The following is a 12,075-nucleotide window of genomic DNA, read 5'->3' as shown; positions in this document are numbered from 1 at the left end:
TGAGCAGCCGCCTCTCAGGGCCCTTTCACAGGGATCATTTATTAGCTTCTCCCAGCCAACTACTCTTGTGCTATACTGAATGTGTATTATTTAAGGTAGATTCTGCCCTGTTTCTATATATTTTTAAAAATTCCCATGTGGCTGCCTTTTTCCTGTAATAGCTGTCAAGTGGTTGGCCACACTGCATAAGACTGAAGTGATCCCAGAACTCTTGGACCTACCCAGACATTGCTTCTACTGGTGGGATATTAACATCACCTTGATCTGACCGTAGCCCTTTATGGAAAAGGTCACTGATGTCTTGAGAGACAAAGCTTTGTCCGGGTGGGGCTCTAGGCCTCACCATAAAGCTCAGCTCTTATAAACCTGTGCACCCTGGAGAGGGCTTCTCCCTCTCTCTGAGTTATCTTTTCTGGCTTTGAGGGCTAAAGGTCCTAATCACTCTCTGCATTTGGAGAGATATTTCTATCTCTTTTCTGTTCCTTTTCAGAGTGAAGGATGGGTAGGGTCTGGTGTTGGAAATGTAAGATGGACCACTGAATGACCAGCTAAGATGTCTGGATTTTTTTTCTGCTCAACATGGAGCACCAATGAGTTGGGAAATGATATAATCAGAGCTATACATGAAGAATATTGGGAATAAAAGCTAAGAAATGCGGACTAGTTATGAGGCTATTGTAAAAAACCCAAGTGATAGATAAAGAAAAACTCTCTTAGGGTAGTAGAAATGGGGAAAAGGAAATAAAAGTGATTAAAATAAATAATAGCCCATAGAAAGATAAGCAGCCACTTAGATATACTTAGTGGTTGACTCTTCCAACTTCCTAGGAGATAATGCTTGTGAAAGTGCTTTCATGCAAAGTAGGACATTACTGTTAGTAGCTCATTGCTCATCAGTTTATCCAAATCTTGGAAAAACTATTAGATTAAATGAGTACCAAAAGAGTTAGATAAAAACAGAAGCCATGTTGTCCATGATATGATGACATGACATTTCACCAAAAGAAAGTTATCCAAATATCACATCTACTTTAAAGGCAATCCAAATTTTAAGTCTGAAAATTCAACTTTGAAATGACATAAAAATGGAAGTTTCTCAAGTGAGTCATCCAGAGGACAGGCTGTTCCTTTTGGCTGTTCTATTCAAGCTACTCTTCGATCTCAAAAGTTTAAAAATACATGTCTGTCCCAGCGGAGTCATCATCTATGGCTTGGTACACCAATTCATGGTTTAGATCCAGGAAACAACTTGACTCACCTATTCCTCCACTGGGTTTTTAATAAAACATTTCCCAACATAAAGTTCTTTCAAATTAATGTCCCCATGTTATTTCCAAAGGAGATGAGCACAACAGACTACCATTAACATCTAATGGGTTTTGCTCAGAGCTAGAAGTATTATCAGTGTTTTAAGGGAAAGGAGTCATGTCTTAATCCTTCTAGAATCCTTAGATCCCATCCCAGTACCTGTCCCAGAGTAAGTGATCAATACAGATTTATTAGACTAGATGTAATTGATTTAGGTTGAGCGTAGTTTTCTCCTTGCTAATAAGGTACCAAGACATTCTGAAGAACACATTGATACCTGAAATACATGGGAATGCTTATCATGGTTTTAGGGCTTAGCTGTGGCTTTTGATGGAGACTGATGGAAATTCAACCCATATGACCTAAACTTTTTTGGATAATTGCTCTTTGTAATGGAAAGGCCAGGAATATGTTGGGGAGGGGGTTGTTTGCTTTTGATCTCTCAGCTCTTGCTTATGTGTTGGCATCATTTTCCTGAAGGGTGTCTTCTTGTTATGGAAATATGGTGCCAGCAGCTCTAGGTGTGTCCTATGAGCTTCACTCACTCGGGAGAAAAAACATTCTTTCTAGTTGTTCCAGTTACAGCCTCAGACTGACTTTCATAGGCTTTAACTGTCCAGGCTTGGCTAATGGGTTGATCTCTGAACCAGTTATTATCCCCAGCGAATCTGAAAGTCACTCCTGGATTTGAGGGACAGGACTAACTCCACCAGAACTGATTGAGCTGAGAGTCCAGGAGGTAGTTCTACTAAAAGGAAGAATAGACTCCTGACAGGCAAAAATAGTAGATTCCCATTTGGAGAATACTGACCCATTTATCCGAAACAACCTCAGCCTTCAAGGAGCTTACAGTCTGGTACGGTACTTAAACTATTTACAGGCTTTATTACAAAATCAACCCACGTGTATTTCATTCATATTCCAGAATAGAACTCAGACACGAATTCTTCTATGTGCCCTGACTGGGGGTTGCACCTGCAATTGGGGTGATGCTCTAACCAGCTGGGATACCTGGCCAGGGCTTTGAGTTATTATTTTTGTTTCCTTTGGATGTATTTCCAGAGTGGAATTGCTGGATCATATGATAGTTCTGTTTTTAATTTTTTAAGGCTTCTCCGTACTGTTTTACATAGCGACTATACCAATATACAATCCCACAAAAAGTGTGCAAGAGTTCCATTTTCTCCAAATTCATTCCAGCATTTGTTCTCTCTTGTCTTTTTGATGTTGGCCATTCTAACAGGTAATATCTCATTGGGTTTTGTTTTGAAAAATATATCTTTATTGATTTTAGAGGGAGGAAGGGAGAGGGACAGGGAAATAGAAACATCAATGATGAGACGAGGCATTGATCGGCTGCCTCCTGCACGCCCCCCACCGGGGATTGAGCCCACAACCCGGGCATGTGCCCTGACCAGAACTGAACCGCAGTCTCTTGGATCATAGGTTGATGCTCAGCTGCTGAGCCATGCTGGCCGGGCCTCATTGTGGTTTTAATTTAAATTTCCTTAATGGTAGTGATGTTAAACATCTTTTCATGTTGGCCTTTTGTATATCTTTTTAGAGAAATGTCTGTTCAAGTCCTGTTCTCATTTTTTTAGAGAAATGTCTGTTCAAGTCCTGTTCTCATTTTTTTAAAATTGGGTTGGGTTTTTGCTGTTGAGTTGTATGAACTATTTATATGTTTGGATATTAACCCCTTATCAGATATATGGTTTGCAAATATTGTTTCCCACTTCCTAGGTTGTCTTTTCACTATTTTTGATGGTTGTTTTTGCTGTGCAGAAGCTTTTTAGCTTGATGTAGTCCCACATTGTTTTCATTTTGTTGCTTGTGCTTTAGGTGTCATATCCAAAAAATAATTACCAAGACCCATGTCAAGGAGCTTTATTTTTATGTTTTATTCTAGGAGCTTTATGGTTTCAGATGTTACATTTAAGGTTTTTAATCCATTTTGAGTTACTTTTGGTTAGTGGTGAAAGATGGGTCCAGTTTCATTCTTTTATATGTGAATATCCAATTAGCCCAGCATCATTTATTAAAGAGACTCCATCAAACTGCCATTGGAATCTGGTTAGGGAGCATATTGAGCATACAGATGGCTTTTGGTAGTATTGACATTTTAACAGTATTAATTCTTCCAATACATGAACATGGGATACCTTTTTATTTCTGTTTCTTCTTTTATTTCTTTCATCATTGTCTTATAGTTTTTAGAGTAGATATCTTTCACTTCCTTAGTTAAATTAGTTTCAAAGTATTTTATTGTTTTTGGTGCTATGGTGGGAAGGGAATTTGATCAGATATCAAGCCTGGGGGGATTATAGCTAAACAAACTTGATGGGATTCTCACTAAAACTGGATTCTATAAAGATAGGCCTTAACTAAAGTTTGGAAGAATCTTTGTCACTATGCACCCCATCTCTATAAAGTCCCTTAATCACTTTCAAATCCTCATCTTACTTCTTTTACCTACCTCATTGGGACAGATAAGAGATACATGTAGAAACTTGTGAAACAATAAGCCATTATTTAAATACAGCAGGTCCTTGAATAACATCATTTCCAGCAAGTTTGTTTTGTTACAACATTGATTAGTTGCCTTAAGAATTTAACTCTTGTTTATATCAATTAGCCTATGGTAAAAGTGGTTGCATTTTAAGTCATTTCGCTTAAAGTCACAGAACCTATTGAGGATGTTAAGTGAGGCCCTACTGTATAAGGGTACTTAAGGATTGATTTCCGCAGTGCCCGCTGCCTCCTGGACTTCCCAAACATACCCGTTCTGCCATGTTCACCCCAATAACATTCCTCTCTATAGTTGTTCTTTGTGGAGAGGATAGAACTTGTTCTTTCTGATGATTTAGAATGGAATAGTTTGGAAATAATCTTTGCCCTGCTGAGAAAAGGTGTCTCTCTTTAGAAAGACAGGTGTTTATTTAGATACCTCAAAGACTTTTTGAAGCACACAAAGGCTTTTGTATTACAGAGACAGAAAGAGAAACATGATTTCAGCAATCAGCTTTCAATTCTTATTCTAGTGAGTAAGATATTAGAAGAAAACCTGGAAACATTACAATGGACTAACATTTCTCTATGGTTCTCTAGCAGGGAGGCGGGGAAGGAGCAGCATGCATGACCCATATCTAGCAGAACTGGGTCAGCCTTCTGGGTTACGGCTTCTATTTCCTTCGTGAGCTGTGAGTTAGCCAAAGGCTAAAGAGCTCCAATCTCATCCATCAATACTCCTTCAGGGGATGACTGTCAACTCTGAGCACTGTCTTAGATGCAGCCAAAAGGTAGTGTGGGACACGGGAAAGAGCATTAGAAAGAAGGAGAAGACTGCTCAGCTGACTCACTGTGTTTCCCTTTTCCCTTTGGCTGCTAGAGAGCTCAGGGCCAAATATGTGGCTCCGAATTGGCACCATCCACAGACTTTTCAAAGGGAACTTTTATAATTTGTTTCTTGGGATGCATTTCAGGCTCCATTTATGTCCCAACCCTTGCTTTTCTTTCTATCTTTCTTCCACTGTTTTATTTCATCTTGTGTTTTATAATGTATCCGGCTAAGCTGCCATAAATCCTCTTTGGAACAATGTGGGATATAGGTCACAACAGCTGTGAGTTTGGGGTGCCCATATCTCCTCCCCAAGGCTGATTAGAAATTGGCTGGGATCCCTTCCTGCCCTAAGATGCAACAAGGCAGTGAGCTTATAAATAAATTAGGAAGATGGTACTAATAAAATAGCCCGAGAATAGCACTCTCAAGGCTGAAGAGTATAAGTGGGCCAAGGGCAGAAGAACAAAATTAATCTAGGGATAAGATCCATAGAATGTTAGTGCTGGAAGGGAATCTGATGATCTGAGAGTCTTAGCTATTTATTTTTCAGATGAGGAAACTGGGGCTCAGAGAGAAGTGTGTTGACTGAACTCACAAAACTTGTAGTGGCAGTTCTGGACCCTAATCCAATTTGTGTATGTGACAGGACAGGGTCATCCCTTTACCCCTTCCCATCTTCAGCCAAGGTGGGCAGGGGTCACTTAACATAATAATACATCAAAGTTATGAGATGGGAGGTGATCTAGATTAGTAAGAGAAAGATTTATGTTTTTATAGATTCTACACTAATGGGTGTGACTATCCCAGACAAGACTGTTTCCTAGGGCTGATTCGTGGAGTGTCAGTGAGAAACAAGATCTACAGTTTATTAAGAGCAGTTCTAGAAGCCACTGAATAAAAGAGGGGAGCTAAGAGTCTTCGACACAGGGGAAAGCTCAATATGACCCTTGGGTGGGGGACTAGTAGGGAAAGGAAGACGAAGGAAGAATCAGGAGAAGGGTCTTCAGGGCACTCATGTAGGCAGGCTCCCCAGCCCTGGCCCCAAAGGTTTTATGCTCCTGGAAGGAGCAGAAAAGGAATGTTTGTCTCACCCTCTGCTCTGACTTTGTTCTTCATCTGTTATGAGTAAGTCTGGAACTTTCTGGGGATGAGCTGAGCCTGTTAGCCTTTTTGACCATTGCAGGACATAGTGGCCAAGATACCTCTAGTTGGTCCCCCTTCATCAGTGACTCTGCTGTGTGCACTCCTTGCAGCCACTGGCTTGGATTCTGACAGCCAATCCAATCTGTTGACGCCAACTTGTTCTTTAGGTCTAGCATCCCTGATATAGTAAATCTCATTAGCTTGGGGTCATTGGGGCATTTAATTAGTATACAGGAATATCTCAGAGATATTGTGGCTTTGTTCCAGGCCACTGTAATAACATGAGTATTGCAATGAAGAGCATCATAATAAAGTGAGTTGTAATCTTTTTGCTCGTGGAGAGTCTTTTTGAAAAATAAAAGCAACACCTTTACACAATAAAGCGAAGCGCAATAAAATGAGGTGCGCCTGTACTTGTATTTCACGAAACACAAGGCTTTATCTGAGAAGACTTTACAGAGAAGATGAGACTTTGGGGGACCTCAGTGGAATTGGCATACCTGGTAGAGGGAAAACATTATTTTTAGCATTAACAATTACCACCAACCACCAGTCAAAAGCATCTTCCTGCAATTAATACATTTGGAGACAGATTCCTTGGTTCCAGTGACTTTTCAGTAGAAATGTCAAATCAGCTTTGTCATTTTCCTCCTGATGTGTAGCATCTCTAATTACTAAGTATTTTGGAGCTGAAAAATTACAGCTTTTTGGGGATGCAACCGTACGGATGATTTTGATGAGATTCCAGTGTCGCCTAGCCGACACGCCTGGCCTCCCGTTGTAGAAGGTTGACTAAGTTCCCAAGCTGGAGGGGAAACAGAAGCGAGAGGGAGCAAAGCAGCATCTCTTAACCCAAGGTCTGTCAAGCAACAAGTGAACTCGATGTTGCCGGCGCTGCACTGGTTCAGACAGGAGATCCCCAGAGAATTTATGGCATTGCTCACAATGTTCTTTATTTGCATTTTTCATATTTTAAAAACATCGGAGGGCTGCTTTGTGGTATCGTGGTCAAAGGTGTAACTGCCTAGTACTAAGTAGACTGACTTTAGCTCCAAATGCTGTCAGCTAGCTCACTTAGAATCTGCAGAAGAAATGAGCTAATGGAAAAATCACACAGAAGGCAGAATCTACCCAATCTCACATTTTTATTTATATGGGAGATCCTGTGTCTTATTTTTGAATAGGGGAATGTGAATGTTACCAGCATGAATGATATGACTTAGCTACAGGTTGTCCTGGGAATGAAATCCCCAATGGTGAGCTGCCTGCAGTAGAAGGAGAGCACCCATCCTATTGGTCTTTGACTGGTGCCCTTTGCAGAAAGCAGGTGACTTAAGGGACGGCATGCTTTAGAAGACGTTCATGGGACACTTCAGAAATGTGGGGTGAACCGACGCCCTTGCCCAGGTGCACCTGGACAGATGTACTTGGAAAGCATCTGCGGGATGCCAATTCCTTAGGGGTTACTTTTAATTCTGCCCAACCACGGAGAGGATTAATGCCATTGGAAATGGAAACAGTTTCATTTGATGCATTTCTCAAGCCTCTTAGCATCCTGGGTGAACCTTTTAGAATGGTAAAAAGCTCGTAGGGGAAACAGAAAAGCTGTTATTACGGTACCTCTACACCTTTCTTCCCTCTCTGTTTCAATTTAGAGATTTAAAATGCCCTCTTGTTGCTACCCCTTGGTTGTTTCACTTTTATTCTTGCTAAAAGGAATAGCTGTTTAGAAGGGAAGAAATAAATCAATGGGTGATTTCTTTTCTTATGCATCTGAAAATTTCCCAGCTCAAAAAAAAAGAAAAAAAGATTTTGAGTATGCTTTTACATTAAAGATATAGGGTAGCTCTGATCTCAACAAGAGAGGAAAAAAAAATTATTTGATTTTAGACCTAGAGAAGGTTTTAGAAATAATTTAATCAAATTGTTGTTTTTATAGATGAGCAATGTGACTCAGAAAGGCAAAGTATCGCCCTGACTGCGTGGCTCAGTTGGTTGGGCATTGTCCCGTGCAGCAGAAGGTTGCCAGTTCAGTCCCTGGTCAGGGCACATGCCCAGGTTGTGGGCTAAATCCACTGATCCCTACAGTAGGAAGCATGCAGGAGGCTATCTCTCTCCCCCTCTCCCTTCCCCTCTCCCTAAAATAAATAACACATTTTAAAACAATAATAAAAAAAGAAAGGCAAAGTACCATTTCCAAAGTCACACCACTAGATGGTCATGGTGCTGGGTTCATCCCTGACCAACCCTTCCTTCTATCCACTGGCTCATGAACATAAATCATAAATATTCACAGTTGTTTGTCATTTCTTCCTTCCTCCCCTCCCTGCCATTCCCTCAGTCTCCTTTATTTTTATTTTTTTAAAAATATATCTTTATTGATTTCCGAGAGAGGAAAGGAGAGGGAGAGAGAGAGATAGAAGCATCAATGATGAGAGAGTCATTGATCGAGCCCGCAACCCGGGCATGTGCCCTGACAGGGAATCGAACCCCGATCGCCTGGATCCTAGGTCGACGCTCAACCGCTGAGCCACGCCCGGCCGGGCCCCTCAGTCTCCTTTAGCAATTCCTGTTTCCATCTGTGTCTGGTTCTACCATCTCTGTGCCCCAATCTTGCCTGTGCTGTTTGGAGCACCCCCTCCTGTCTGGAAAATGTGGTATTCGCCTTGCCCCCTGATTCTCAGTGCCTGTGTGGCCTCACATAGGCGCACTCTGCTCAGGTTGAACCCCATGGGACCTAACCCTAATCTGGACCTCCCTAGTTGCACTACTCAGCTCCAGCCCTGGGTGCCTTCCATTTCCCCGTTTGCTTTGGTCGAGGTGCACTTGACTGACTGCACTGAGGCTTTTCAGCCGACAAAAGACACTTCCCTCTCTCCCTCTCAGGTTCTGACTTTCTTCATGACTTGTCATTTCTCCTTTGGAAATCTGATGTACAGGGGCTGTGAGCAGGGTTTTCCTGAGAGAAAAATAACATCAAGAGCTGCTAATGTGTTCATGTGTTAAAATCCCTGCAAATGTACAATTTTAAAGGCCTTCTGGAAATTCCTTTACCCCGAAGAGCGATGTTGGTGACAGAAATTTCAGGCAGTGTGGGAAGTTAGTGGAGAAAATGTGCCCATTCAATTAGAGCCCTCTGGGCCCTCCTCAAATCGCCATACTCGGCACAACCCTCCCCTTACCCTTAGGACTGTGCTTGGTTAGAGAGCATTGAACTTAAAGTGAGAAGACTTGGATTTGAGTCTTGCTTCTGTCCCTTGCTCCCTGCATAGCCTTGGCGAGGCCTCTAAGCCCCTCTGAGTGTTTGTTCATTTTCACATTTGCGAAACAGAGGTAAAAGTACCTGCCTTTTGCCCTCTCGAAAGGTTGGTGGAGAAGATAAAATAGATCTAATTCCTTCACCACTGACTCCCAAGACCCCGAGCTCTAGTTTCTCCTTTCCTGGCTGCTCCTTCTCAGTTCTTTGTGCTTCCTCTGAGTTCCCTTTTTCCAATAAGCAATACTCAAGAGAGGCCTAAATCATACAGAGAAGTGAGACCCATGGCGATCTGGGGCAGTGGCCGGGGAAGAGGGAACAGTAAATGTAAAGACTGTGAAATAGGACAAAGCTCGGCGTGTCCCAGGACCATCACGATGAACACTGCGACTGAATATAGGAGAGATCCAGAATAGATGGGAGCCGAGGCTGGAGAGGCAGGCAGGAGCCAGTCGTCGGGGATGCGGGAGGTGGTGGGGAAGACTGAATTTTTTTTTTTTTAAATATATCTTTATTGATTTCCGAGAGAGGAAAAGAGAGGGAGAGAGAGAGACAGAAACATCGATGATGAGAGAGTCATTGATCGAGTCCACAACCCGGGCATGTGCCCTGACCGGGAATCGAACCCCGATCGCCCGGATCCTAGGTTGACGCTCAACCGCTGGGCCACGCCCGGCCGGGCTGAATTTTTATCGTAGAAGTAACGGGAAGTCTGGTGAGGGGAGTTATCTACCTTAGGGCTCAGTGGCTGGCTGGGTGGCTGGCTGGGGAGAGGAGAGCATAGGGGTTAGCATATGTGGCTCACTTACAGAAACATGCACATATCATAAGGGTAAGCTCTATAAAGTTTTATAGTTAACTTTCGTTCAGTTTTTAAAAAAATAACTTTAAAAATATTTAACAAAGGGATAATACACATACCATTCAATTTATTCATTAAAGTGTGCCATTCAGTGGTTTATATATTCACCAGGTTGTGCACCGTGACTACAATCACTTTCAGGACATTTCACCATCCCAAAGAGAAATCCCTTACCCCTTAGCAGGCACTCACTCCCCATGTCCCACCCACCCCTCAGCCCCCAGCAGCAACTGCTCTATTTCTGTCTCTGTAGACTTGCCTGGTCACTCCACTTAGCTTTTTCATCCACCTGCTATGGTGTAGAGCTCTAACTTCTGTTCCCTCAAATGGAAAAAAAAATGTCGATTGTCAATAATAGTCTAATTGAACAGATGAAATGAGTAGCCCACAGAGTTACAGGAATTCACAGGAAGCAGGAGCAGCCACCTATAAGTGCTTCGTAGAGAAGGCTATGTGGAGTCGAAACATGAGCGCCATTTGGGAACTTGGGAGGGGGGAGGAGAGAAGAGGAGTGGCCAGAGGAAAGATGCAGGAAACCCAGCATGAGCTCCGAGTCCGTCCTGGAGCTCAGTCTGGGAAGCAGCGAGCACGGGTAAGAAATAATGACCGTGAGGCTGGAGTGGGTAGCCTGGGCCTGGGCTGTGCAAGGCCTAAACACTAGTCTGAGAACTTTGCATGCAGTTAAAGAACACTACGAAGGTTTCACAATGGAAGTAAAGTTGGGGCCACCCCAGAGAATGTGAGGGAGGGCTGAACTCTCTGGATAGATGAAGCATCGACGGCAGCCTCTCTTGGTCCCCTTGCCTGCCTTGGCCTGGCCCTCGCTGGCTGAGAAACCCTATTTCCTGTATCTTCACCCTTTTGTTCCTCATTTCGAGGAGAGGGAGGACAGGCTCCTGCAAGTTCTGTGATTAGGGGACTTCTGGCATGGGACGGCAGCTACCTGTCGAATGGCAGACTCGGGAGCGACAGTTACAGCTAACACTCGACAAGCACTGATTCTGCGCCCGGTCAGTTCCGAACATTCCACGTCTTTATAATAAGTTGCACCCTCTAATCCATTCTAAGAGACAGCTGCCATTGCGGTCAGCCCCTTCTACTATTGAGGGGACCAAGATCCGGCAGTTCTGTGCCTCGCCCACAGTCACACAGCTGGTAAGGCGAAGCCAGAACAGGAACACGGTGGGCCTGCCCTCAGTCCGTCCGTCACCAACACGCTAGACCGAGCGACGCACATCCACAGAGCGCGTTCCGTTCCCCGAGCAGCTCTGTGACCTTGTCTTGCCTTCTGATAATGTACCTAAGCCATCGCATATACGTGGGGGCAAAAGCTCATGACTTGTCAGGCTGGGTTTTATTAATCGCATCTGCTCTCTTAAAAAACAGGCAAATGTCGCTGATACAATGCTTGATCACTTTGCCATGCCCTGTTTTTCCTTTGCCACAGCAACCGAGAATATTCCAGGCTGAGGCTGCTCCTGCAGTCCTGGTGCTGGAGGAAAAATAACAATGAGCAAATGCAGCTGGCTCAGGATGGGCATGCAATGGGAGCAACTAAAAATGTCCCTAGATATTGCAAAATGTCCCCTGGAAGTCAAGTCATACCTGGTTGAGAACGACTGTTCTGGAATGATCTTCCCTTATATTTTTCTTTTTTTATTCTTGGATCCTTAGACTCCTTATCACCGCCCCCCCCCCATACTCCCCACCCACACATACTCCCCACTCATGTGCCAAGACGACTACAAAATTCTTGATACTTTGTTATATAGAGAAATTTAATTTCTAACCTTGATCTCACCTTAGTCTCCTGTCTTGACTTTGAGGGTCTTAAGGTACTTGGCTGGGGTATTTATTTTGACTAAACACAAAAGCCATCTGTTGTACAGACTTTATAGCCCTTTCTTTAACTTATCCAGACCAAATAAATGATGAAGGGCCTTATCCACCCTGCCAGGGTCATGTGTGTGTGTGTGTGTGTGTGTGTGTGTGTGTGTTTCTATTGAGCCCCCTGCTGTAGCTATTAAATGGAAGGGTTGACTTAGGGTTTCTAAGGGCCTTTCCAGCAACTCTGCTCTAACTGAAATTCAAGTTTTGGTTTGGATATTTGCCATTTTCAGAAGCATTTACTCATATGTGTAAGTCTCCTCTACCTAAAATCCTACC

Source organism: Miniopterus schreibersii (genome assembly GCF_964146895.1).
Source record: "Miniopterus schreibersii genome assembly, chromosome: 14".
Taxonomy (NCBI): domain Eukaryota; kingdom Metazoa; phylum Chordata; class Mammalia; order Chiroptera; family Miniopteridae; genus Miniopterus; species Miniopterus schreibersii.
The sequence above is the reverse complement of the archived record's forward strand: the minus strand, read 5'-3'. Positions refer to the sequence as shown.